Source organism: Mercenaria mercenaria, chromosome 19 (assembly GCF_021730395.1).
Source record: "Mercenaria mercenaria strain notata chromosome 19, MADL_Memer_1, whole genome shotgun sequence".
Taxonomy (NCBI): Eukaryota; Metazoa; Mollusca; class Bivalvia; order Venerida; family Veneridae; genus Mercenaria; species Mercenaria mercenaria.
The window spans coordinates 39,247,179-39,271,489 of NC_069379.1; positions in this window are offsets into that span (position 1 = coordinate 39,247,179).

The window sequence follows — 24,311 nt, forward strand, 5'->3', positions numbered from 1 at the left end:
TTTCTTCAGTTCTACATAAATTGTTCGTGATATTTTGACACACAAAAAAAAACCCAACTCCCTCTTAATGCACCGGTCAGTACTGAGGGAAATTGAATGGTCATGGGAGAAATAATATTACCGACAAACGGTTGAAATGGTTTATTTTCAATGTACAACAAAGGACAGGTTCTGTCCAGCATTCACTCCCTGTCATTTGCGTTTGGTGGTTCCAGGCTTCTGTGGCATAACATTGAAATTGAATTTTCTTGACGCCCGTAAGGCCCTTCTATATAATGTACCAATATTTTCATCAAATTTACCTCTTCTATATGAGCAGTAAGAAATTCATATTTTGGTGATACTTTTTTCTTTGTTTCTAAAAGACAAAAATACATTTGAGGAATTTAGAACCACCCCCACAAATTCTACAGGAAGACTCCGTCTGCTTCAGTGTGTCTACGACCTTGATTTGAAACGTCTTATTGCCATATGTCGAGATTTCTTTTATGAAAATTCCACTATCGAAATGAAACCGCCTCGGTAGCCTAGTGGTAGAGCGTCCACTTCGAGTGCGGAAAGGGGATAGTGCTAAGACTGGTCAGTCTGGTGTCACTATAATGTGACTGGGTGGGGTATCCTGCCACGTGTCTACGACGCGATATTCCAGTGAGGCAGCACTATAAAGTTGGGCATTGTACTCACTGCTTCAAGTAGACATCGTCGTTTATATGACTGAAAAATTGTTGAAAAAGACGTTAAACCCGAACACACACACGCACGCACGCACACACACACTATCGAAATGGAAACAGTTTCTTCCTTGACTCATGAACAGCCTCGATGAAACGGAGACTGCTATTATGTTGCTTAGTTGCGTGCTTTGCTTCAGTGTGTCTACGACCTTGATTTGAAACGTCTTATTGTCATATGTCGAGATTTCTTTTATGAAAATTCCACTACTGAAATGGAAGCAGTTTCTTCCTTGACTCTCATGAACAGCCTCAGTGAAACGGAGACTGCTTTTATGTTGCTTAGTTGCGTTCTATGCTTCCTAATGATCTGTTCGCAGATTTTTATCATTCATTATCATGAATATCCATACAAAAACCTAAAAGTGAAAACTAATGGGCACATATAAATTCAATATCCTCAGCTCAACAATTTGTGTATTTTAAACGAAAAACAGTGGCGATTCACCAAGAAAAGAACCTGAAAATGCCAGTTTTGCGTTATCTACTGAATGGAATCTTTTATATTTTGTGTATTTAATCAAATATCCGTTTGATATCTTCCATCTTACCGACTGACCTCAATCCATGTTTTAAATATTAATTACCAAAGTAGGTAGTGTTTTGTTTGAATTTAAAGCTACACGCCCTCAGTTTGGGAGAAAATTTTCAACATGTTCTTTTCCGCCAAGTTTGGCATAGAATGTATATAATTATGACCCTGACAATGATAACGTGGGTGAAAATAAAAGTTAGTTATTGGTAAAAATGCAAGAAGTATGTAAATTTTCTGCAATATTTCAAGGCGTTGAAAAGTGCACTGGTAGCAATATGAAAGATATTGCCAAAATATCAGCGGAGCGGGCGTTCTGATTCAACTTTTCTAGCTTTAGATAGTGGAGGAAGAGATGAGGTGCCTCTCCTTGTATTGTTTTGGGCATGGACGGGCATCTTGGTAGAACCGTTGACCTTCCGTAAGCCTGTCGGATGAATTCTTCACGTGAAGTGTTCTACAACCCAAGCGAGGTTTCGAACATACATAGCACAGCAGCGAGTGATTTGAAGCCGGTAGTCTTAAATTAATTAGAACCAAAGAAAATGTCCAAAATATATATATGGAAGAAACTATAACAAACCCTCATATCAATTTTCTCCGGAAATACTATGAAAATAGAGCACAAACCAGTACATTATATTTAATACACGACGAGCAATTAAATAATTCTTGTTTAAACAATTACTTTGATAACACATCTTAACTATATTTTGCATTTATAAAAGCAAATTCATTATTTAATGCTAATATATTATTTACGCGATCGCCCTTCGTGATATTCCATGAGGTATTCATAATTATCTCTTCGACGTATAAGTTTCATTTTGTTTTTGTTTTGGGTTTAACGCCGTTTTTCAACAGTATTTCAGTTATGTAACGGCGGTATAAGTTTCATAAGTTCCATCACTAAGTTTAGAAGATAAAGCCAATACATTCACTTAATATAAGGCAAGAGGTTTAGGTGAGTGAGACATACTGTAATGATATCATGTTTCATGATCTCTCTCAATAATTAGCTCCCATTAAAATTCCATTACATTCGCATGCCTATAAGGTCTCGATCATTTTTCGCCATCATTTGTCTTCTGGATAAAAGTCTAACAGTACAATTGTATCTATTTCTTGCAACCACATTTTTGGATCAGGGACAAACACATGTTATTCCAGATATTTATCAGGATCCAACCAACACCATTATTAATTTCCCGATAGCATAAATTGTGGTTATTTGCATACCAAACAATGTAAGATTCTGAAAACAACAGCGATGAAGATAATGGTAGAAAAAAAAACACGGGTTTGCAAAGATACAAAAAAATTGAAAGAAAAAGTAAAATGTTTACAGTCGATTTCGCTGAAAAGTCCTTGAAGACTGTCTTTGTTCCGCTCGTGTAAGGTAGGTACTCCTTAACAAGGTAATACGTTACAGGGAATAGAATTGACCAGGAAAGAAATTAAATGATGTCATAGAATTTCTAAGTTGCATTTATCCTGACACATGTACGCAAATTACTTTAGATAATACTGTACACATATTATCACTACTCGAAGAATACCAAGTGTTATAGCTTAAAACAGATGGGAAGATGTACTTATTGAGGGTGCATTTGAGACAATGTGTATGGAGCAATTGTTTCGGTTGATAAGTATGATAGTATGCTTATATGACTTGGAATATCTTTGTGAAAAGTGTTTTAACTGCGTCTAATAAACCAGAAGACAAACTGGAAGAAACTTCCAAAGAATGTACATTGCCTTCTGATGCGGAGATAGAAATGGTTGAGAATATTAAAGAGAAGTTAAGGAAAGATATATTTTGTCTTTTATCAGGGTTCTGGTAGATAGATAATGTTAATATGTTTAAATATGACTGGAAACATCGTGATGAAAAGTGTTTTAACATTGTGACTGATAAACCAGAAGACGAAACTGAAATAAACTTCCAGACAATGTCCACTGCCTCCTGAAGCGGAGATACAAATGCTTGAGAAAATAAATCAGAAGTTGGGGAAAGAGAGATTTTGTCTTTGAACAGCAATCATTCGTAGACGCTTGAAAAATCCCTAAATTACTTAAAAGAAAAATTACAAAATTGAAGCATGAGCAAACAGTAGTAGAACAATATTTGTCAACCAAGATAAAGAGAACAAAGGAAATAAGGCTTGATAGTGATCGAATCTGACTTCAAGAAAAAGCATTTAGTTTTAGCAGTTGACATGGAGAGAGAGAGAGTCCGAAGCTAAAACTTAAATTACAATTTGGGATTAACCACCTAACGTGGTTGAATCCATCGACACATCCAGATCAAGGAAAGATGTCTGTAAACTTGAAATGAATAACACAGGAAGAAATATTAGACTGGTGCCCGTGTTTACTCTCTACGTTCCATAAATACGTTTGGAGAGAATGATTCTCGATATACAGTCGGGTACCAGGCTAGAAGAAATATTTGCTTTCAAGGTTCGTGTAGTTCTTGTTTACGGACAAAACAGAATGTTAGATTTTGGCGGGAGAATGTCGCCAGCCAAAAATAGCAACGAATGCAACATTAATATGCGAAATTATAGATAAGAGACTATTATTTGGAATATTTTGTTGTTTTGTCTTGGAATTGGTGTTTACAAAATAGAGAAGAACATACAACATTATATACAGTACAAATGTGATAACATTTTTTTTAAAACTTAAAACACGCATTAGGAATTAAAACATAGTGAATCGGACAGCGAATAATTTTTTATGAAACAGTCATATGCAGTAAGTGTTGTTAGACAAAGCAATTTTGAGTAGTGTTGACACATTAAGAAATGTAGGGCCGTCCGCGAGGTAAAATCATTATTTAGATGAGCATAGTGATGTGTATATATATATATATATGACAAGCGAACTCCAGTGGCAGATCTTAGAAGTCAAACAAATTATACTTCCTAAAACCTATTTAAATGCTTAGTTGAAGTGGCATTGCTATCATATCCCCTATGTGAGTGACTCACCATATGCAATCCTTATCATACAGACAGGTCCATACCTCTACCAGTCTATTCAAGTTTTCTGTTATCTCTTACAGATATGACATGGAACAGCCTTCCTTCGTATGTCGTTATGTAACCTCATCTTGATAGCTTAATGTAAATCCTGCACTCAATCCCTAGAGAGCTGAAGCAGTGCTTTTAACAATTTAACTCACATGAAGACGTTCTGACATCTGTTAAATTTAACACTTTTGATACCCTTGTCAAGTATCTTTAAATTTTCTCTCGTACTGACGCGCTGCTAGTAATACTCAAAAGGTTATTATAGCAGGATAGGAATACAGGCAGACTGATAGGCAGGCAGGCGGGAATGCAGAATGTAATTGAAATTATGACAGAACTTAACAATGTAAAATGAAATTAAGATACTTTCGAAATCCGAAATACTCGACCTTTAACGTCATTTTAATAATTTTGCAACATCTTTGATTTCTTTGATATCTTTATTAACACAATTTCTCATATTTATTTTGTTTTCCCTGCCTAGCTAATTTATGTTATATCCATCGGGAAAGGCCGTTTACTGATGTTGCAGGAACTTACGCTCCGACCCTGCTTATTTTTTTATTTATTTTATTTTTCATTTATTTATTTTTTATTGCAGCACAAGTACAGCCAGTGATAAATGATATTATAAATGTAAATGGAATACAATTCAAGTAAACTTTAATATGTGTGTTTATGATTTTACAATCTGAAAAGTATCATAGCATTATTCTATTATGTGGAAAGTTTAATATGTTATTACTTATTAGTAATAACTTTCTGAAATCAATATAGGCCTATATAATGTAAGATGATGGATCTTTCGATCTGGTGTGATTCAAAGGACAATTTTCTTTACAACCTATAGGCTAATAATTATTTAAATAAAACACATGCCGTATGTTAAAAAATGGAAACATTTTTTTTTTTGCGGTGAAAACAAACAAAGAAGTATAAAATACATAGCTCCTTACACAAATCTAACTAAAAAACAAATTATTGATTATTTGGTTATTATCTTAAGACATGATTATTTATCTTGAATAATTGCTTTTAACCAAGCAAAATGCCGACATATATATTAACCCTAAAAATACATCAACAATTATAGCAATCTGCTAAAATTGGCCAAATGTTAGATAGTTATCCTTGAAAAATATCATGAAATTGACTGAAAATTTTAACAGAAAATGCTTTCAAGATGCGAGCATCTCAAATCTTAAGATTTTCCCGAGGGAAGCCCCCGGAGCCCACTTAACAGAGAGTGGAGGAGGGAAATTCCCCTCTCGTGCTCTCGTGCTCTCCCGCTCTCCTGTCTTCGGCATTCGTGGAACGCTGTCTGGTTATATTTAAGCTTTAGGATATGATTATTTATCATGAATAATTGCTTTAAATCACATGAAATGCCGACATACAACTCAATTCCAAACACAATAAATCCACAAAACCACTGTGGACGCATTGGTCGAGAGGGCTAAGACGCTTTCATACGGAGGTGAAGCTTAGGCCCCTGGTTCGAATCCTGGCTACTCCCATTGCGGTGAGTCCTTGGGCAAGGCACTTTATCACAATTGCCTCAGTCGACCCAGCTGTAAATGGATACCAGCAAATTGCTGGGGTGAGGTATAATTGGTTTTATCTGTTCTTAATATAGGGTTGCAGAAAAGCTCTATAGAGCTTATGTTAATTGTTTCACCAAGCGACGGTAAATAAAACTTACCTTTACCTTTACCTTTTACATTTATAGCAATCTGCTGAAATTATCCGAATATTGGATAGTTAATTATCCTTGAATTATATCATAAAATTGAAGGAAAATCTTAACAGAAAGTGCTTATAAGATGTATAAACAAACGCACTTACTGACATCCCAAATCTTATGATTTCTCGGGAGAGACTCCCGACCCGAACCTCCCTTTTAAGACAGAGAGGGGCGATTCCCTTCTTGTTTACCGCCCCCCCCCCCCCTCCCCCCCCCACACACCCCTTTCTCCTGCCTAAGGCATTCGCGGGCTGATGCCGAATGCCGGACCACTTTTTCGAAGCCGGCGACGGCCTTAATATTTAAAAGAAATTCCGTTTAGTATGCAAATTATGTGAAAACGATGCTAATTAAAATAATTAAAAATAACTTTTAACTGCGTGTTATGGGCTGATTCATCTAAATTTAAAACTGATTCATTGTTTATTTTCTAGTTGTTGGTACCGGCGAGAACCAGGCTACCAACTAAAAAATAAACAATAATAAATCAGTTTTCAGTGTTATATGAAGTATGGCGAATTAAAAATAACGTTTAACTGCGTTTTATGGGCTGATTCATCTAAATTTAAAACTGATTCATTGTTTATCTTCTAGTTGTTGGTACCGGCGAGAACCAAGCTACCAACTAAAAAATAAACAATTAAAAAATCAGTTTTCAGTGCTATATGAAGTACGGCGAAATACTTAAATTATTCACAAAAATAAATATTATGACAGGCTCATAGTTAGCCTTTCCGCGTAATGGGCCCTTTCTGTTATCTAGTTATATCGGTTTGAAAGAGTTAGCGCCCTTTGAGACACTTGCTCCATTTGTAACTTATTTTTGTTACAATAAAAATTGTGACTGTAACAGTTTACTTCAAAACAATGGAGAATTCTGAAAGTGACAATGGTGAATTTGACGATACAGATACACATGTTGATAAAGATGCTGAGAAAATTAGAAATGAAACGTCTACCTATGATTTCACTGAAAAGTCATGGAGGACAGACTTCGTTCTTGTTGTTGAAGATACACGGTTATATGTTTCCAAGGCAATCTTATCACTTGTTTCGCCAGTTTTTGATACGATGTTTCAATCTAATTTCAAGGAAAGCTCGTGTGATGAATTAGAATTGCCTGGAAAGAAATTAAATGACGTCGTAGAATTTCTGCGCTGCATTTATCCGAACACATGTACAAAAATTACTTCTGATAATGCTGAGAACTTGTTACCGCTAATAGAAGAGTATCAAGTTTTACAGCTTAAAACAAAATGTGAAGATGCGCTGTTAAAGAATGACATTGATGAATGTACTGTAGAGGAGTTGTTTCAATACTTAACAGTCAGGGGTGTAACTGATTTAAGTTATGTAACCTATTTCAGTTATTTTTTCAAGCATTTTATAAATAATACCAAGCATTTTATAACCAGTATTAGTTATAGAATATAAGATAACTCAGGCAAGTTATTCAAAAAACATCTTTTTGCTGTTCTCACAAAGTAACCTATACAGTGAAATAATTAGCAATCTGTGGTTAATCAAATTCTCTTTTAGTCTGATCATGACCTGATAAGCATAATGGGATGCTAAGAGATTTACAGCTTTAAACCTTTTGCGTAAAACTTTATCAGCCTTGCGTAAACATTTTTACAGCATAGCTAGAAAGATAGGAGTTCAAGGATTCAGGGAATAATCACATTAGTCACATTCAAAATGAGGAATTGGCACAGGAGGGCTTTGTGATACTTTATGATAACTGAAACAAGTTATGAAAATATAAGCAATAACTCAAATGGGTTATAAACTGCGATAACTTGAAACAGTTACACCCCTGACTGCTTAAGATTGTCAAGCTTGTACGACTTGAAAGAGCTACGTGAAAAGTGTATATTCCTTGCAGCAGATGTATCAGAGGCAGAGCTAGATGAAGCATCAGAAAAATTCCCACTGCCCCCAGAAGTGATGAAAGAAATTTTCGAGGTAATAAATAAGAGGTTGAGGGATGATGTAACTTATTATTCAGACTCGTACCATGATGAGTGCAATACATCGGACAGACTTAAAAGGAAAAACGAAGAACTGGAGCAAGACCAAGCTATTCTGCAGCAATATTTGTCTGCTGAGATAAGGAGAAAGAAGGAAATAAAGCTTGATAGTGATTATAATTGGCAGGGGAAACATGTTGTTTTAGAAGTTGACATGGAGAGTGACAGCAGACCTAAAACTGAAGTAACTATTTGGGATATTCCATTTACTGTACAAGCGTATATTGACACTGATTATAGATCAGGAGAGGATCGGCTGAAAATTGATTTAAAGAACATGGGATCAAAAATTGTTTGTGCTGTCAGAGTTCGCATTATTCTTGTTAATAGACAGCCTAAAGGACAAAACATAATGTTAAGTTTTGAGGGTAACTTCTCATCATCTCCAGTATTTAAGCAAAGAATGATCATGTTTACGAAATCGAAAGACCAAATTATGAGTGATGAAAATGGACTTGTGCTCAATGGCAAAATAGGGTTAATAGTACAAATCTACTTGACGCAACCAAACATAATATAAAACAGACAGTTTATTACTTCAGACGTATAATATAAAGCAGACAGTTTATTACTTCAAACGTACTTTGGTATAAGACATAGCTACATGTAGATGAACACAATATACTTCCTTCACCAAATATTAAGTTTTAAACCAAAATAAGTCTGAAATTGTTTACTTTCATAGTTGAGCAGTTTTAAAGTTATATTAAAGAATATAAATTTATGAAATTCTGCTTTGCAACCAAACAAGTGTAAGGCCACATTTAAAAAAGTCTTTGTTTGCTGTCTCCCGACCCTACTTTTTAAAGTTGGGTAGGTAGGTAGGCAATTTTTTTTTTTAGTAGGTGGATTATACTTTTACCAGTACTAAAGATATATGATCGTTTCTTAAAGAATATTTCTTCTGTAAAAAAAAAAGACAAATCTGTATATTTTGTATAAAAGGATGAAATCAAATAATACAATTTAAACATTCTTACTTATTATTTTGCTTACTTGAAATATATGCAGTACTTGTCATATCGCAACTTTAAACATATTTTTGGACGCAGCATTTTAAGCAGGTAGGTAGGGAGACAGCAAACAAACATATTTTTAATTTTGGCCTAACATTCTAAATGAAGACGTGTTTGCAGCTTTATTTTATGTTTATATAGCTCTTATTTTTATGTTAGTTCAATACTGCCCATTTTATGCATACTACTTTTTGAAAATATATCTTATTCTAGGAAAAAAAATATTTCACATCAAGTGATGCAGTCCTCTTCATTGATAAAGCTATTAAATTCAAATTTCTTGACTGCAAAATTTTTCTTTAGTACAAATATTTTTCTAAAACCTTCCAAGTTTTCAGCTTGAAGGTAAACATTAGTTCTTTGTAAATGCATTTACTCTTAGAATCTTTATATATGTCGGAGACTATTTACTGAAAATGTCCATTTTGCACCTTTTCTGTTGTTAGGCGTTCTGCTTTTAATAAAAAAAAGTATTTTCCTTTAACTTTATTTTCCTTGAAAGGGAGCTACAACAGATAAAAAAGCATCTTTCAGTTTCAAATATCCAGTACATTACCCTTTAGCCTGCTGTCGGCAATAGATTCTGCCTTTGCCTCCGTGCAGTCTGATCATGGTCTGCACTGTTTGCTATTCAGTCAGTAAATTTTCAGTAAACATCCCTCCAAATAATAAATGGTACTGCCTAAATTGAAAGATTGACCAGTCCATTCTAGAATTTAAAATTAGAAATTTAGCCGGGTAAAAGTTAAAACGTTCACAAAACCAGAAGTGATGTCCCACGTGTACTTTTCTTTTGATATTCATTAAAAACAATGATATTATTTTGATAATATATGGTGGCAATTCTATATTATGAGGAATGAGTACACAAAATTTAGCATTATATTGGAAGCACTGGATAATTTTTTGTTTTCAATTTTCGCATTGTTTCTGAAAGGATATTCAATATGTTCAAGTTCAGAAGTTGAAAACTCAATTTATTGTTTCTTTAGCCATGGAGTTTACCAGGCCCACCTGCTGAGCTCAGTAGGAGAGTTTAGATCTATGGATCACAGGGTCATGAGTTTGAAGCCCAGGGTGAGGTGACAATTTGATAAAAAGACATTGTGTCAGGAATCATCCATCCTCTACCTCTGATTCATGTGGGGAAGTTGGCAGTTACTTATGGAGAGCAGGTTTTTACTAGTACAAAATCCAGGAACACTGGTTAGGTTAACTGCCGGCAGTTACATAATTGAAATACTGTTGAAAAACTGGGTTAAACCCAAAACAAACAAACATAAAGTTTAACTACTGGTGCTAATGTTCACTGGTAAATGCTATTTAGTTAGAAAAAAAATGCTTGTATTAAATGAACATGTACATTTAGATTTTTTTTTTGCTACAATTTGTTCCTTATGCACATTTTCAATTATATAACAAAGTAGGCATAGATTTGATCATTAGCTCGACTATACGAAGTTTATTGAGAGCTATCCTACTCACCCCGGCATCAGCGTCTTTCTGCGTCCCCACCTTGGTTAATGTTTTCTTACACTTTCTCTTTTTTTTCTCCTTATCTCTGTAATTACTTGATGGATTTGCTTTACACTTAGAATAGTTATTCCTCATCATCACTCACGTCATCTGTCATAAGGGCCACAACTCTCACACCAATATTTCATGAATTATCCCACCTTTTTACTTAGAATTTCAGTTTTGATGCACTTTCTCTCTATCTCATTTATCTTAATTATTACTGAATGGATTTGATTTAAACTGAATGTAGTTGTTCCACATCATCTCCCACATCATATGACACAAGGTTCACATCTCTGGTACCAATATTTAATCAAAGAACTATAAAATACACAGAATGGCAACTGGGGATAATCCCGCGTCATCTCATGTTTGCGCGTTATCTAATTTCAGTGTTTGCCAACTTGATCAGTCGTGATGAAATCAACAGACGCTTACTGAAGTATAAAACTGGCGGTACGCCCGGCGCGTAATAAACCGAATCAAGTCCATTTTTCAAACAACCGCTGTTGATTTCTCAGACTTCCAGTCATAATTTCATTCCTTCCCTGTATAGAAAACACAAATAACATTGAAAAGCACCATTATCATTATAAACAAACGATCCAAAAGTAATCTTATTTCAAAGCATTTGCCGAATTGATCAATCGTGATCAACAGACGCTTACAACGAGATCTCATTCAGTTGTCACGGGATGTTTGCAAGACTTCAAATTGCCAATCTATTTATTTTTATAGCTCTTTGATTAAATGAATTATCCCCCACTTTTACTTAGAATTTCAGGTTAAAGTTATGATGGACTTTCACTGTATCTCAGTTATTACTTAATGGTTTTAATTCAGACTTAAAGTATAGTTGTTCATCATCATCACTCACTACATATGATACAAAAGCCATAACTCTTGCACCAATATATCATGAATTATCTCCCCTTTTCACTTAGAATTTCAGGCTATTTAAAGTTTTGATGCACTTTCACTCTATCTCAGTTATTAGTAATTTATAACTAAATGGATTTGATTCAAACTTAAAATAGTCATTCCACCTTATCACCTACATCATATGACACAAGGTGTTTAACTCTTGTACCAATTTTTCCTGAATTATGCCCCCTTTTACTTTGAATTTAAGGTTAATTTTGATGCATTTTAACTATATCTTAATTATTACTAAATGGATTTGATTTAGACTTGAAGTTGTTCCACATCATCACTCACATCATATGACACAAGGTGCATAATTCTTGCACCAATATCTTAATATGAATTATGCCCCCTCTTTGCTTAGAATTATACTTATTTAGTGTTTTGATACTTTATCTTTATCTCTCTTATGACTTACAAAATGTACATGTAATATTTTTGACACAGACTCAGCCTATTATGCAATACCTTCCGCCACCATTTGAGCCATTAAAAACTCCATTGACAGCTCCAGCTTCCTCGGATGAGCCCAGTTTCACTATCCAGCATCAAAATTGTCGAGCGCGCTGTCTCCTGTGATAGCTCTTGTTTTACATATATATTACTTTTCATAAGAATTTTGTCTGAAGCAAAGCATGTAAACTATTTGATTACCATGATTATAATGTATGATTCAAGGATTCATGTCGCTTATGTGTTCAGTCTGTTATTAGCTGTGACTGGAATTCTTAAGGTCTATGTTTTAGTAAAAATACTATTTTTTGCAGCAAAATATCTAAAAAATTTCAACTCATTCCTATATTCGCCCTAATTTTTGTTTAGAATTGCACTTAAATTTTGCCCAGAATTTTTGTTAGAAGGTGCGTGACAGCCTGTTACGTATTTGTTGTGAAATTTTTCACTTTTTTCGTCATTTTATGTCTTAAATTAATCGCAAATGATCTTGTTATGCACTGAAAACTAATAATGAATTAATATAACATTGTTTTTCAATATAGTACTGTGAAATAAATCAGTTTTGACTGTAAATATTTGACAATTAAGATTACTGGATATTCTTGAATTTGCCATGTGGTTTATGAACATGTAGAATGTGGGGAAAAAGTTGATTTTACACTCAATTGTTAGTTATTTTTCATTCAGCAGAAACGTGTTTAGGTAATAGCTTAATTTTAAGACAGATATATTCAGAAAGAGTGATTAAGATAACCAATGTGTCTCAAGCCATACAGCTACACCTATTTCTTATATACGTACATGTATATGTAGAAGAAATACTGTTGTACATATTCGTCTGTCATAAAGTAACATTTATCACATTAACATATTGGAAGTTTGCTTAACTTTGGAATTAAAGTTTGGACTATTTTCTGATTGATATTTCTGAACACTTTCCCAAAAGATCCTTGTCATTTGAAGTATTTGCTGTCATAACAGGTGACAACCATAAAAAGTAGGTTTGAATTTTCAGCCCACATGTTGTGTTTTTGCTTCCTCATTTCGAAAACAACACATAAGAAGTTATTTTTTAGCTCACCTGTCACATAGTGACAAGGTGAGCTTTTGTGATCACCCTTCGTCCGTCGTCAGTCCGTCTGTCCGTGCGTGCGTGCATCAACAATTTCTTGTCTGCACGATAGTGTTTTCATTTATGATTTTATTTTAACCAAACTTGCACACAACTTGTATCACCATAAGATCTCGGTTCCTTTTTTGAACTGGCCAGGTCCCGTTATGGGTTCCAGAGTTATGGCCCCTGAAAGGGCCAGAATTAGCTATTTTGACCTTGTCTGCACAATAGCAGCTTTATTTATGATTTGATTTTTACCAAACTGGCACACAACTTGTATCACCATAAGATCTTGGTTCCTTTCTTGAACTGGCCAGATTCCATTATGGGTTCCAGAGTTATGGCCCCTGAAAGGGCCAGAATTAGCTATTTTGACCTTGTCTGCACAATATCAGCTTCATTTATGATTTGATTTTAACCAAACTGGCATACAACTTGTATCACCATTAGATCTTGGTTCCTTTCTTGAACTGGCGAGATTCCATTATGGGTTCCAGAGTTATGGCCCCTGAAAGGGCCAGAATTAGCTATTTTGACCTTGTCTGCACAATAGCAGGTTCATTTATGATTTGAATTTAATAAAACTTGCACAAAACTTGTGTCACCATAAGATCTTGATTCCTTAGTTGAACCAGCCAGATCCCATAATGGGTTCCAAAGTTATGGCCCCTGAAAGGTCCAAAATTAGCTTTTTTGACCTTGTCTGCACAATAGCAGCTTCATTATGTCTCCCCCACTCTGGGGGAGACATATTGTTTTTGCCCTGTCCGTCCGTCCGTCCGCCCGTCCGTACGTCACACTTCATTTCCGGGCAATAACTGGAGAACCATTTGACCTAGAATCTTCAAAAATCATACGGTTGTAGGGCTGCTGGAGTAGACGACCCCTATTGTTTTTTGGGGTCACTCCATCAAAGGTCAAGGTCACAGGGGCCTGAACATTGAAAACCATTTCCGATCAATAACTAGAGAACCACTTGACCCAGAATGTTGAAACTTCATAGGGTGATTGGTCATGAAGAGTAGATGACCCTATTGATTTTGGGGTCACTCCGTCAAAGGTCAAGGTCACAGGGGCCTGAACATTGAAAACCATTTCCGATCAATAACTAGAGAACCACTTGACCCAGAATGTTGAAACTTCATAGGATGATTGGTCATGAAGAGTAAATGACCCCTATTGATTTTGAGATCACTCTGTCAAAGGTCAAGGTCACAGGGGCCTGAACATTGAAAACCATTTCCGATCAATAACTAGAGAACCACTTGACCCAGAATGTTGCAACTTCATAGGATGATTGATCATGAAGAGTAGATGACCCCTATTGATTTTGGGGTCACTCCATCAAAGGTCAGGGTCACAGGAGCCTGAACATTGAAAACCATTTCCGATCAATAACTAGAGAACCACTTGACCCAGAATGTTGAAACTTAATAGGATGATTGATCATGCAGAGCAGATGACCCCTAACGATTTTGGGGTCACTCTGTTAAAGGTCAAGGTCACAGGGGCCCGAACATTGAAAACCATTTCCGGTCAGTAACTTGAGAACCACTTGACCCAGAATGATGAAACTTCATAGGATGATTGGTCATGCAGAGTAGATGACCCCTAACGATTTTAGGGTCACTCTGTTAAAGGTCAAGGTCACAGGGGCCCGAACATTGAAAACCATTTCCGGTCAGTAACTTGAGAACCTTTCGACCCAGAATGTTGAAACTTCATAGGATGATTGTTCAGGCAGAGTAAATGATCCCTATTGTTTTTGGGGTCACTCCGTTAAAGGTCAAGGTCACAGTGGCCTGAACATTGGTAACCAGTTCCGATCAGTAACTTGAGAACCACTTGACCCAGAATGTTGAAACTTCATGGGATGATTGAACATGCAGAGTAGATGACCCCTATTGATTTTGGGGTCAGTCTATTAAAGGTCAAGGTCACAGTGGCCTGTTCATGTAAAATCATTTTTTGGAAATAACTTGAGAACCACTTGACCTACAATGTTGAAACTTAATAGGATGATTGGACATGCAGAGTAGATGACGCCTATTTATTTTGAGGTCACTTGATCAAAGGTCAAGGTCACAGGAGCCTGAACAGTAACTTGATAACCACTAGGCCGAGAGTGTTGAAATTTAGCGGGATGACTGGACATGCCAAGTAGATGATCCCTATTGCAGCCAACCATCAGTGTCTCTTTGACTTTCGCTCCTGAACCCTATTGACTTCTTGCCTATAGGACTTTGCATTGGGGGAGACATGCGCTTTTTTACAAAAGCATTTTCTAGTTTATGATTCGATTTTAACCAAACTTGCACACAACTTGTATCACCACAAGATCTTGGTTCCTTTCTTGAACTGGTCAGATTTCTTCATGGGTTCCAGAGTTATGGCCCCTTAAAGGTCCAAAATCGGCTATTTTGGCTTTTGCAGCCATATAGAGACTTCATTTATGATTTTATTTGATACAAACTTCCAAAATAACTTCAACAACAATAATTCTTGGATTCCATGACAAATCAGATCCAAGCATAGGTTCAGAGTTATTTTATATCTGTTTACCTCCCCTGATTGTAATCAGAATGGATTTATATCAGTAAGTACTTATAGGACTTATTTGAAATTTCATTATTGTCATTAGTTGGACTGAGCCAATCAGGGTAGATAACTATGGACTGATTTTATGTCAGATTACCTCCCTTTATTTCAAATTAAAATGGGTATATCTTCTAATGAAGATACTGATCTGAAATTTCATTTATGTCAACGATTTATTTGGCAGATCCTTCTTTTGTTCACTTACAATAATTTTTTTTAATTACTTCCCTTTTACGTTACTATAAACAGCTTATTTTTAGTAACTTTTTAGCTCACCTGTCACAGAGTGACAAGGTGAGCTTTTGTGATCACGCAGCGTCCGTCGTCCGTTCGTCTGTGCGTCCGTCCGTCCGTAAACTTTTGCTTGTGACCACTCTAGAGGTCACATTTTTCGTGGGATCTTTATGAAAGTTGGTCAGAATGTTCATCTTGATGATATCTAGGTCAAGTTCGAAACTGGGTCACGTGCCGTCAAAAACAAGGTCAGTAGGTCTAAAAATAGAAAAACCTTGTGACCTCTCTAGAGGCCATATATTTCACAAGATCTTCATGAAAATTGGTCAGAACGTTCACCTTGATGATATCTAGGTCAAGTTCGAAACTGGGTCACGTGCCATCAAAAACTAGGTCAGTAGGTCAAATAATAGAAAAACCTTGTGACCTCTCTAAAGGCCATGTTTTTCATGGGATCTGTATGAAAGTTGGTCTGAATGTTCATCTTGATGATATCTAGGTCAAGTTCGAAACTGGGTCACGTGCGGTCAAAAATTAGGTCAGTAGGTCTAAAAATAGAAAAACCTTGTGACCTCTCTAGAGGCCATATATTTCATGAGATCTTCATGAAAATTGGTCAGAATGTTCACCTTGATGATATCTAGGTCAAGTTCGAAAGTGGGTCACGTGCCTTCAAAAACTAGGTCAGTAGGTCAAATAATAGAAAAACCTTGTGACCTCTCTAGAGGCCATATTTTTCATGGGATCTGTATGAAAGTTGGTCTGAATGTTCATCTTGATGATATCTAGGTCAAGTTCGAAAGTGGGTCACGTGCCTTCAAAAACTAGGTCAGTAGGTCAAATAATAGAAAAACTTTGTGACCTCTCTAAAGGCCATATTTTTCATGGGATCTGTATGAAAATTGGTCGGAATGTTCATCTTGATGATATCTAGGTCAAGTTCGAAACAGGGTGATGTGCGGTCAAAAACTAGGTCAGTAGGTCTAAAAATAGAAAAACCTTGTGACCTCTCTAGAGGCCATACTTATGAATGGATCTCCATAAAAATTGGTCAGAATGTTCACCTTGATGATATCTAGGTCAAATTTGAAACTGGGTCACGTGCCTTAAAAAACTAGGTCAGTAGGTTAAATAATAAAAAAACCTTGTGACCTCTCTAGAGGCCATACTTTTCATGGGATCTGTATGAAAATTGGTCTGAATGTTCATCTTGATGATATCTAGATCAAGTTTGAAACTGGGTCAACTGCTGTCAAAAACTATGTCAGTAGGTCTAAAATTATTAAAATCTTTTGACCTCTCTAGAGGCCATATTTTTCAATGGATCTTCATGAAAATTGATCTGAATGTTCACCTTGATGATATCTAGGTCAGTTTCGAAACTGGGTCACGTGCGGTCACAAACTAGGCCAGTAGGTATAAAAATAGAAAAACCTTGTGACCTCTCTAGAGGCCATATTTTTCATGAGATCTTCATGAAAATTAGTGAGAGTGTTCACCTTGATGATATCTAGGTAAAGTTCAAAACAGTGTCACGTACCTTCGAAAACTAGGTCAATAGGTCAAATAATAGAAAAACCTTGTGACCTCTCTAGAGACCATATTTTTCAATGGATCTTCATGAAAATTGGTCAGAATTTTTATCTTGATAATATCTATGTCAAGTTCAAAACTGGGTCACATGAGCTCAAAAACTAGGTCACTGTGTCAAATAATAGAAAAAACGACGTCATACTCAAAACTGGGTCATGTGGGAAGAGGTGAGCGATTCAGGACCATCATGGTCCTCTTGTTTATTATTGGCCATAGGGAAAAACGGAGACCACTTTTCTGTGGTACAACATGGATGGTACCTCCAATTTTTAGGTGTATTTTGACATATCTGTACCTTGTGAGAATTTTTTTTTCTTTTTGGTTAAATTTCTTCCCTTTGTTGTTACTGTCCTTTGGACATAGATATTTTTTCTGAGGACCTTCTTGTCCTCAAGTGCAATGATAACAGGTGAGCGATATAGGGCACAGGTGAGCGATATAGGGCGATCATGGCCCACTTGTTTGACTTGCCCTAGCATTTTGTTCTCGTGGTGAGCTTTTAGGATTGTTTGATGTGCATTTGTCTGTCCATCACTTCGCTGTCTACAATTTCATTTAAGAATGAGGAACAACTTAGGAATTTTCTTCAGAATAAAACTACCAGTTGAGTTTCAAAGGCATTTCACAGATATATTTCTTGGTTGACCCTATATCATATTCCTTCTAGTTAGCTTGATTTCCTTCTAGTTAGCTTGATTTAACCGCCTCGGTAGCCTAGTGGTTGAGCGTCCGCTTCGAGTGCGGGAGGTCGTGGGTTCGATCCCCGGCCGCGTCATACCAAAAACGTAAAAATGGTACTAGCAGCTTCCTCGCTTGGCGCTCAGGGTAGTGCTAGGACTGGTCAGCCTGGGGTCAGTATAATGTGACTGGGTTGGGTATCATGTTACGTGTCTACGGCGTGATATTCCAGTGAGGCAGCACTATGAAGTTGGGCATTGTGCTCGCTGCTACAAGTAGACACCGTCGTTTATATGACTGAAAAATTGTTGAAAAAGACGTTAAACCCGAAAACACACAATACACACACATTCCAGTACGTAGGTGTGTATTCATACGAAATTACCCAGTTGGCAGCGTTTACAACCCCCTCGCACCCCGCCCCCCACCACACACACACAGTTAGCTTGATTTATCTTATTGCATGGAAAGTATTTTCTGAGTATTTCTGAAAATTTCTGAAACAAGTCTTACATATGCTGAAACATTTCTTAACAGAAAATGATTGTCTGAATATTGACTGAACACATGAATTTAGTGTTTTGAATATTGTCTGAATACTTTCTTACTGTTTCCGAATAATATCAGAACATTTCACTGTTCTGTAAATTGGCTGAATACTTTCTGGTTATCTCTAAACATCTCCAATCAATAGTTAAGAATGATTCAGACTCTTATAACTGAAACAAGGTTTATACAGAAATATTGTTTAAATATAATTCAGAAAGCAGTAATGTCTGAATATGTCTGAAAACAATGGCTCGGACACATTTTAAGCTTGACTATTCGAAGAATTAGGGGAACTATCCAAGTTTGTTCAAATGGGGCACTTTGACCCTTTTAGGGGCCGCTAGAGCAATAGAAATACCTTTTGAAATGACTTCTCATGAATCGCTTGACAGATCTTCATTAAACTTGGTCTGTGGCATCATTATATGGTACTCTCCCAAGTTGTTCTCAAATGGGGCACTTGGTCCCCAAAGAAATAACTTTTAAAGAACTACTTATCATGAACTGCTTGATGGGACTTCATCAAACTTGATATGTAGCAAAATTATATGGTCATCTCCAAAGTTTGTAGGGGCCGCTAGAGCTTAAAATAGAAATACTTTTTCAATTTAGAATTCTTTGAAAAAAAAAATTCTTTTTTAAATTTAATACTTTGTCACAAGCAAGATCTAATTAGGTCAAAGTCAGCCTCAAGTGAGCGATTTAGGTCCATTTTGGCCTCTTGTATAGTTTCTAACCAATGAAAAATATATCTGATATTTTTCACTATGAAGAATCCAGATACATTTCACTCAAATATTTCGATAATTCACTGAAAAAAATGGCTTCGGATTTCTTTTTAGCTCACCTGTCACAAAGTGACAAGGTGAGCTTTTGTGATCATGCGGTGTCCGTCGTCCGTAAACTTTTCCTTATGACATCTCTAGAGGTCACATTTTTCATGGGATCTTTATGAAAATGGGTCAGAATGTTCATCTTGGTAAATTCTAGGTCAAGTTCGAAACTGGGTCACGTGCCGTCAAAAACTAGGTCAGTAGGTCTAAAAATAGAAAAACCTTGTGACCTCTCTAGAGGCCATAATTTTCAATGGATCTTCATGAAAATTGGTCAGAATGTTCACTTTGATGATATCTAGGTCAAGTTTGAAACTGGGTCATGTGCGGTCAAAAACTAGGTCAGTAGGTCTAAAAATAGAAAAACCTTGTGACCTCTCTAGAGGCCATATATTTCATGCAATCTTCATGAAAATTGGTCAGAATGTTCAACTTGATGATATCTAGGTCAAGTTCGAAAGTGGGTCACGTGCCGTCAAAAACTAGGTCAGTAGGTCAAATAATAGAAAAACCTTGTGACCTCTCTAAAGGCCATATTTTTCAATGGATCTTCATGAAAGTTGGTCTGAACGTTCATCTTGATGATATCTAGGCCAAGTTCGAAACAGGGTCATGTGCGGTCAAAAACTAGGTCAGTAGGTCTAAAAATAGAAAAACCTTGTGACCTCTCTAGAGGCCATACTTGTGAATGGATCTCCATAAAAATTGGTCAGATTGTTCATCTTGATGATATCTAGGTCAAGTTCGAAAGTGGGTCACGGGCCATCAAAAAGTAGGTCAGTAGGTCAAATAATGAAAAAACGTAACATCTCTAGAGGCCATATTTTTCATGGGATCTGTATGAAAGTTGGTCTGAATGTTTATCTTGATGATATCTAAGTTAAGTTTGAAACTGGGTCAACTGCGGTCAAAACCTAGGTCAGTAGGTCTTGAAATAGAAAAACCTTGTGACCCCTCTAGAGGCCATACCCTTGAAATTCAATGAATGGATCTTCATGAAAATTGGTCAGAATGTTCACCTTGATGATATCTAGGTCAAGTTTAAAACTGGGTCACGTGCCTTAAAAAACTAGGTCAATAGGTCAAATAATAGAAAAACCTCGTGACCTCTCTAGAGACCATATTTTTCAATGGATCTTCATGAAAATTGGTCAGAATTTTTATCTTGATAATATCGAGGTCAAGTTCAAAACTGGGTCACATGAGGTCAAAAACTAGGTCACTATGTCAAATAATAGAAAAAAACGACCTCATAATCAAAACTGGATCATGTGGGAAGAGGTGAGCGATTCAGGACCATCATGGTCCTCTTGTTAAATAATTAAGTTTATTTGCGCTGTACTTACTTTTTTTCTCGTTTTTGTATACGCTCAAAGGGACGAAGTGCAGAACGCATGTTTTGGATGGCTCGCTTCAAGGTCAAGGTCACTCTTAGGTGTCAAAGGTCATATCACTTTAATTGTTTTGTGTCCGTGCTGTAACTCTTGAAAGATTTTAAAGAAACTTGGCACAAATGTTCACCACATCGAGAGGACATGCAAAGCGCGTGTTTCTATTGGTTCGCTTCAAGGTCAAGGTCACACGTAAGGATCAAAGTAATTTCGTGTCCACTCTGTAACTCTTTAACCCCATGAAGGATTTAAAGACACATGACGCAAGTGTTCACCACATCGAGACGATGTACAGAGCGCATGTTTTGGATAGCTCGCTTCAAGGTCAAGATCACACTTATTTGTGAAAGCAATTTCGTGTCCGTTCTGTAACTCTTGAACCCCTTGAAGGATTTAAACTTGACAACATCGAGATGACGTGCAGAGCGCATGTTTTGGATGGCTCCGTTCAAGGTCATGGTCACAACTGGGTGTCATATGACTTTGTATTGTGTCTGCTCTGTAACTCTCGAACTGCTTGAAGGATTTTTAAAAAAAACTTGGCACAAACATTCACGACATCGAGATGACAAGCAGAGCGCATGCTTTGGAATGCTCGCTTCAAGGACAAGGTCACAGAGGTCAAAGAAATTACGAGCAGAGCGCATGTTTCTGATGGCTCGCTTCAAGGTCAAGGTCACAGGGTTCAAAGTAATTTCTTGCCCGCTCTGTAACCCTTGAACTGCTTGACGGATCAAGAAACTTGGCACAAACGTAAACCACATCGAGACGACAAGCAGAGCGCATGTTTTGGAATGCTCGCTTCAAGGTCAAGGTCACACTTAAGGGTCAAAGACCTTCGGGCGTATATTGCTCCGCATTGCGGTGCTCTTGTTCCCGTTATACCAACCAAGTGGTTTTTCACTATCACTCAGCTTTACATTGGTACTCCGTGGTAGTGTGTCAATTAAGTATGCTATTACTACGATATAGATGTCACAATTTAATTCAGAAACGACACTTTATGTTTGTCGTTTTCGGACGAAAAGCATTCCTACTCCCGCCATGGAAACTCTGTACAAAGGAAGTAATTCTGAAATCGGAGCAAGTAGGTTCTTTACTGAACCACACGAGAAAGCTTTAATGAAACATTATATAAAACGTCTAGATTCCGCTGGGGTTTAAACCAATGGTATCTGTTTGAGAAACCATTGCACTAACCACTGAGCTGAAGAAGACATTTTTCGAATTACATATTGTAACAACATGCCACTTTATATTTCCTTGTATGTTTTTTGAAATACACTCAATAGACTTTTATAGTCGGCCACTGTGTTAATTGCGATAACTTCGATAATATTCAAATTACACGACTGAAGTTTTCTCGATCACCTTTGTTCTCATATGCTATTTATTCATGAGGGTAATTTTCCATTAAAATGCCTTAAATCAACCTGCGTGGTATACTCTATTGTTTTATTTTCAGCGTAGTCTTAACGAAATCTATGAAAATCATAAGTGACCGATTATAAATGCCTACGCGTGTAGAATGACAAAGCATCGGTATTATTCGAGCTGCGATTACATGACTACCAAAGACAACCAAGGATATGTAGCAGGAAGTTTCCAGTTGTAGCCGATCGTAACCTATTGTAATTGACTTATCTTTCAGATTGACTGGACTTTAGTTTTAAACAAGCTTAAACGGTTCTGAGGCATGTACGCCTACATTCTATAGCCACCGTGGCTTAAAACCGCCAACTAGGAATCAATCTAAATCACCTCTGTGGTTTTGAGATGAGCTCGAGGCTTTAGACGTAGAGAAATTTCATGTAAGGAAGGTATCCGCCAAGATTATGAAATGCCGGTCCAAGTGCCTGCTTTTGTCTGCTAAAATGTTTTAAGCTCCATAGGAGGTCTTCTTCTAACATATATAGCTGAACAGTCACCGCATGACCTAAATTGTGTTGGTATGATTTATACAAAAAAAAACAAAAAAAAAAAACAAAGCGCACATTCATACAGGTACTTTTGCAGTCGAGTTGTAACAAAGGAATGATTTGATGGTATTAATTTCAAGTGTAGTAAATACTAACTGGTTTAGCTGTGATGAAGACAATTTTCTTGGGCCCACTTCCTGATAAAAGCAAACAATGTTTTGTGTTATGAGAAGGTGTGGTCGTAACTCCAGTCGTACTCGAACTCACGGCAATTTGTATTGAAATTTTGTGACAAAAAATGAACTGTCAAAAATTTCAAAGATATTGGCGGCGGGACATCAAGAGTTACATTTGAAAATTTAAGTGTATTTTTGGAAGAGGTGGTTGTTGGCGGTTTCCAAATTAAAACATGCTAGTGTTTGTGAATTACAAACCAGTCAATTTGGAAGTAAAGAGCTTGATCTAAGATTAGTTAAATGTTTTCTCTAGAACGATCTAACGAGGAAAAGACGTCTGAAATCGTTCTTTAAATACTTTTGATTTATAACAGGAAGATGTAATAAAATCGAAAGAAATCATTTGAAAGCATAGTCTGCAACCATGTAAAATATCAGTAAGAGACACGATCTGATCAGGTCTCTTCATGAGAGGTAATGAAATGTACATCATCCCCTCTCGCGCCCTCTCGTGCAAAACTGCATATAGTTATATATAGTACAAAAAAAGAGTATAGAACAAAAGTATGAAGACGCAATGGTGTATGGATAAAGGGTCTGACTCATAACCCTGAGCTAACGTGTTTGAATCCCAGTTATAGCGGAATGAGACTGCGGTTTCCGCAATTAAATATTCAATATGTTTATCAGAAATACAGGAGGCAGTCAACGAGCGTAGTTAACATGAGAGTTTAGAACTTTGTTTTTAACTGATTTGAAATAAATACATAAACACTTAGTTAAGCAAGAGGGCCATCATGGCCCTATATATCGCTTACCAAAGTTGATCTGGCCTACTGACCTTGTTTTTTACCCCACATGAGCAAGTTTCGAATTAAACTAGAGATCATCAAGACAAACATTCTGACCAAGTTTCATAAAGATTGCGTCATGTGGGGTCAAAAAATAGGTCAGTAGGCAAGATCAAAGGAAAAGCTTGTGAACACTCTAGAGGTCACAGTTGTGACCCGATATTTATGAAACTTTGTCAGAATGTTTGCCTTCATGTATTCTAGGTAAGTTTTGAAACTGATTCATGCGAGGTCAAAAAGTAGGTCAGCAGGCCAGATCAAAAGAAAAGCTGGTTTCACAAAGATTGGTTCACACATGTGGCCTCTAGTGTGTTCACAAGCTTTTCCTTTGATATGGCCTAGTGACCTAGTTTTTGATCCCACATGACCCAGTTTCAAATCTGACC